Source organism: Chrysochloris asiatica, unplaced genomic scaffold, assembly GCF_000296735.1.
Source record: "Chrysochloris asiatica unplaced genomic scaffold, ChrAsi1.0 scaffold00002, whole genome shotgun sequence".
NCBI classification, from domain to species: Eukaryota; Metazoa; Chordata; class Mammalia; order Afrosoricida; family Chrysochloridae; genus Chrysochloris; species Chrysochloris asiatica.
The window spans coordinates 3,552,571-3,558,307 of record NW_006408520.1 but is presented as its reverse complement, the minus strand read 5'-3'; the positions used below and the strand labels follow the sequence as shown (position 1 = coordinate 3,558,307).

General features: G+C 38.1%; 1 pseudogene; it reads left to right on the top strand.

Moving 5' to 3' along the window:
* The first annotated feature begins 1,558 nt into the window (after positions 1–1,558).
* On the top strand, positions 1,559–2,405 carry LOC102830876 (annotated as a pseudogene).
* The last annotated feature ends 3,332 nt before the right edge of the window (positions 2,406–5,737 follow it).

Genomic DNA, 5,737 nt, shown 5'->3' with positions numbered 1-5,737 from the left:
TTTGAATTGTTGACCTTGTAGGTAGCAGCCCAACTTGTAACCCATTATGCTACCAGGGTTCCTTCATCTTCCTTGCAGGCATATGGAAATTATGCTATCACAGACAGCATTGTACTTTTGAAATGTTCTTTTTGACAATGAATGTGCCATGCCACTTCAATTTGTTTCCAGCATAGTAAACCATATTATTGTCCAATTCAAAATGACCTAAACCAACTCATTTAAGTTCACTAATGCCTAGGATATCAATCTTCACACATTTCATTTCATTTTTGAAGATTTCCAATTTTCCATTCAATGTTCCAATTTTTAATGAATGTTTGAAGCTATTTCTTTTCATTTTGAATTCTGCTCTATCTGCAAATGGAGGTCCTGAAAACTTTACTCCTTCTATGTCATTAAGGTTAACTCTATTTTGAGAAAGCAGCTCTTCTCCAGTATTTTGAGCATCTTCCAACATAAAGGTCTCATCTGGCAATATATGGTACAATGTTCAGCTGCTATTCATATGGTTCTTAGTAGCTAACCATTCAGAAATGGTCTACCTTTCCTTCTTCCTAGTCTGAGTTAGTCTGGAAGCTCTGCTGAAATCTGTGTACCTTGTTTGAACTTAATGATATTTAAAATACTGGTGGCATAGCTTCTAGCATCACAGTACAACACAAGCCACTACAGCAACAAACTGAAAGATGAGTGGTGGTCAAAAGAGATGATAGCTTTGGAAATCCTATGGGGTAGTTCTGCTGTGTCCTATAGGATCACTGGGAGCTGGAACCGATTCAATAACAATGATTATTATTATTTTAATTGAATTGTGTTTTGTTTGTTTGTTGTTGTTAAGTGCCAACAAGTTGATTCTGGCCCATAGCGACCCTGTATAGGGTTTCCAAGGAGCAGCTGGTGAGCTTGAACCACTTAACTTGCAGTTCAAATGACTTTGCAGTTTGAGGCATTAGGCCACAGAGCCACACCAGGACTCCATGTTTTGTTTATATAAGTATATGAGGGGGCTTAAAACTCATGGAAATGTTCCAATGTATTTTAACTATGTATTTCAGTGAACTTTTTGAAGACCTCTCATATATATAATATTTTAATTAACCTTGAGTCATTCACTGCTTTTTGCAAGGTAATTGCTAAACTTCAGGATCAGTATAGTCTTCACCTGGTACTAGTGTGAAGCTGTTATATTGATAATACACTTGAGTACTCAAATAATTCTAAAAGGATATCCTGGTCCTCTAATATACCATGACTAGGAGCTCTGGTAGCGTAGTGGTTACAAATCGGGCTGCGAACCTTAAGATCAGCAGTTCAAAACTACCAGCTACTCCATGGGGGCTTTCTGCTCCCGTAAAGATTTATAGCCTCGGAAATCCTGTACAGGGTCGCTATGGGTAGGAACCGACTCGACGGCACTTAACAACAACAACAAGCACATTATAATGTTCTGTTGATGATTAATACTGATTAAAAACTTGAATATTAAAATAAAATACAGACTCAGAAGTCAGAGTTGAGAGACAGGCACCCCGGACAGAGACGTGAACCACTGAATATGACTAAACAGGCTCCAGAACCACATCTGGAGGTGAACGAGGATGAGCTCAATTACAAGCCGTAGTGGTTACGAATCGGGCTGTGAACTGTAAGGTCAGCAGTTCGAAACTACCAGCTATTCTGCGGGAGAAAGATGAGGCTTTCTGCTCCCGTAAAGATGTACAGCCTCGGAAACCCCGTACAGGGTCGTTGTGAGTCGGAACCAACTCCACCGCACATAACAACGACAACCACAGAAGTCTCTGAAAGAGCTACAAGAGATGGACAAAGATGATGAAAGTCTGGCCAAGTACAAGAAAACACTCCTGGGGAATGGTCTTGTGATAGCAGACCCAACAGTCCTCAATGTTAAGGTCACCTGACTAACCCTGGTGTGTGAGAGTGCCCCAGGACCAATCATCATGGAACTCTCTGCAGATCATGCCACCCTCAAAAAAGGAACCTTTGTGCTAAAGGAAGGTGCTGAATACAGAGTTAAAGTTCACTTCAATGTTAACAGAGATATTGTGTCAGACCTGAAATATGTTCAGCACACCTACCGGACTGGTGTAAAAGTGTGTAGGACATCTTTCATGGTTGGCAGCTATGGACCTCAGCTTGAAGAGTATGAATTCCTGACTCTGACTGACGAGGCTCCGAAGAGCATGCTGGCCCAGGGCACTTACCACAAGTCCTTCTTTACCGACCATGACAAGTGCGACCACCTAACCTGGGAGTGGAACTTGTCCATTAAGAAGGCGTGGCAGAATGAGAGCATCTGCCTGTCCCTTTCCTTATTCCTTGCCACTTTGAAGGACCCTTTCAATTGTGCTCATCCGGCAACCTTCCTGACTGTCCACAGCTAGGCCCTTCCCTAACATTTATTGAAGCATCTTATTTCACACTGCCTTGCAAAGCAGTTCCCAACACAAGATGCTTAAAACCCAGGCTTAAACCCTACCCACTCCTTGTGATCCCCCATTGGGATCAGATCTTCAAGGGTTTCCATCTCAATATGCAATTATTTAGTGATTCCCTCTCTCCTTTCCATTTGAGCAACTAGAGGCCAGAAAACAGACAAACTCTCACTCATCATCCTTTTACAGTAAATTTCAGTAGCTCCTTCCAATCTCCACATTCTGTTGTGGTTGCTGCTGCTGCTGGCTCAGGGAAAGAAAGATCCTAATCACATTCTCTGTTGGTTGGAGTTCTTCCTTTGTGGGAGACACTGTAAACAGCACAAGAGACTAAGAATAAAACAAGAGCTGTAAATAAATAAATTAATTAAAATAAAATACAAAGGAGACATCTTCCATAAGGGAAGTAGTAAATTGTAAAATACTTATGTTAACTTTGCAATAATGATGAGCAACAACCATCATAAAGGAAATTAATTGTATAAGAAGACAGACATTTACTAATTTTAGCAGGATGAAAGTAAAATATGCAAGATCAATGATCATAGGACATAATTTGGAGAGAAAAAAAAAAAAAGAGCCCAAATGAGGAGGGCTCTTCAGTGAAGTCAAGGAGGGCTACTTAACAATTATTTTCTTCCAACTACAATAATGGGATGAGAAAAGGACACATCCTGAGTTTGACTCAGTTAAACAGAGCTAGCTATTATCCTTTGTGATCATTTCTCATTTTGGGGTTGTTTGATACATTTTTATGAGAACAACTATATGTAAACAGTAATTAGAGACAGACTGAAAGATGGTATAGTAGTTTCACTTGGGAAAATAACTAAGGAGACTTATGGAAGACTGAGTGTAGTAGACAGATACTATATGGGAGAACAAAATGTAGTCTTGTAAGAGGTTTTCTATCCTTTCACAGCATGACATGGAATGCAAAGTGTCTTCTCATTAGAACAGTTTCCTTTTACTTTTTATAAGTGGATTCTATGTTCCCCATCCAACAATTTCAAACTCATCAATAAGTTACTCTTCCATGAGACAGGAAGATGGACAAAAAAGGTGTCTAATAGGTGTCCTTTAAGTGGAAGGAACCGTTAAAAGTACAGAATAGACTGGTAAACAGAAAAAATAATAAAGGTTATACATGTAATATGGTGGAGGTGGTTGTGGTGGTTATGTACTGTGACATCGATTCCAACTCATAGTGACCCTGTATAGAATTCCCAAGGCTGTAAATCTTTGTGGGAGCAGAAAGCCTCATCTTTTTCCTGCAGAACAGCTGGTAGTTTTGAACTACTGACCTTGAGGTTAGCAGCCTGACTCATAACCACTATGCTATCAGAGCTCCTTATATGTATAATATAGCAAGGATTATCTAGATTTCTCATGTGAAGAAGACTTCATTTCTTTTTTCTACTTGCCCCATCCAATCAAATTTACTGTATATATATATATTTTTTTTACTTTCATTTTTCTTAGTATTGAAGTTCAAAATTGTGGATCAATATGTAAAGTCAAGTTTTATAATGTCCTCTCTAAAGCTATCAGCAATCCTATCATACCATTCTTCTGTTCCCTTCCCATTGCTACTAATTTCTATCACTTGCAACCAAGCCCACATTTTCAAGTGTTTTAAGGAGGTTAATGTGCTAAATCTGCAAAGTCGCTTTAAGTCGCAAGTTTGAGGGTTCAAGTTCACCAGCCACTCCTCAAAAACCTTATAAGGGTCACTTTGGGTCAGAACTGACTTAGCAGCACTTAAGAACAACAAAGAAACACTAGTTCTTTGAGATGTGTTTCAAAGGAAAGGATTCTTTCTGTGATCAAATGTTTTTTTTCAGAAATACCACATACTTTACCACATTTTAGAGATTTAGTGTGCTTATTAGAAGAGATATCATGTAATAAAGAAAACTCTCTGACTTGTTTAATCAAAAATTCTCCAGCCTTATTTTAAAATACATTTTTTTTTTCATAATACCTATTATAACCTCTAAGAACTAGTGTTCTGTGAAACAAACTTTGAGGAATGCTTTCCCTAAATATTTTAATTACTTTCTAACTAGTTCTCTGGACTCAAAGGAAGTCATGCCAAATTAATCAATACATTTATGCTATAACTTCTCTGTTTAAAACACACACACACACACACATTCTGTATATTCCCAGTTTCCTAGACAAAGACAAGTTTAAACTACTAAGCCTCATATTCAAAATTAGGTATAATCTTTATTCAAACTATCTTTCTAGATGAAAATTCCACTACTTCTTAAAACAGAAGTCTTGCTAATGTCAAATATGTTCCTTTATTATTCCTATAAAGGGCAAATAACTTAAAATTTCTAAGCCTTGTTCCTCAAAACCTGTCTCATGACTACAATTATATATTAAGCTTTTCCTGACTTTGACACCCTTTTCTAAGCTCTGAAACTCATTTTACATGCTAGGTACTTGGCCTCATCCTACCTTGTCTTTTTATATGTGATATGGTTTTCTTTGTCCAATAGGCTCAGAGAAAGCATGAAGCAGTGATTAAGAGCTTTGTATTCACATCCTGGTGTAGATTGTTTAATAAATATGTTATTTGAGAAAAATTATTTATTTCTATATGTTTCTTTTTCCTGACATGTCAAATGGAAGTTGATATCTATTTGTACATGAGGAGTCAATGAGAGTGTGTATGTGCAAAAACAGTTTATTTTAGAATGATCTGCACAAGGCTGGTCCCTGTGAGGTAAGTTAAAGGTACCTACCTCAATTAACCAATTTTTGTAAAATATTATACTACTTCCTAATCTGTGATATCAACCACCTTTCTTTCCTTCCTCCACATCCTAGGATTCTACAAATTGCTGCAACATCCCAAGGAACTCAAGAACAAATAAGAAAATGGCTCATCAGATTGTAGAGGCTGACAAGTCACAAATCTGTAGTTCAGATGTCACTCTGGAGGATTCTCCTCACCTATGTGGTTGCAGGCTCTATAAAACCCAAATTGACAGGTCAGACAACAGGGTACTGATTCATTAGGCAGTGAAAGCAGGTGAATTAGGTCAAGCAAAAGACTGAAAATTCTAAGAACTGGAAGTCAGACAGAGATTAGCCAGATGTATGATCCAGAGCAATGGAGAGCCTACTCTCAAGGAAAGTAACCATGGTTATTTGAGACACACCATCTAGTAAGGTTGTTGTTGTTGTTAGGCACCAATGAATTGGCACCAACTCATAGAGACCCTATGCACAACAGAACAAAACACTGCCCTGTCCCATGACAACCT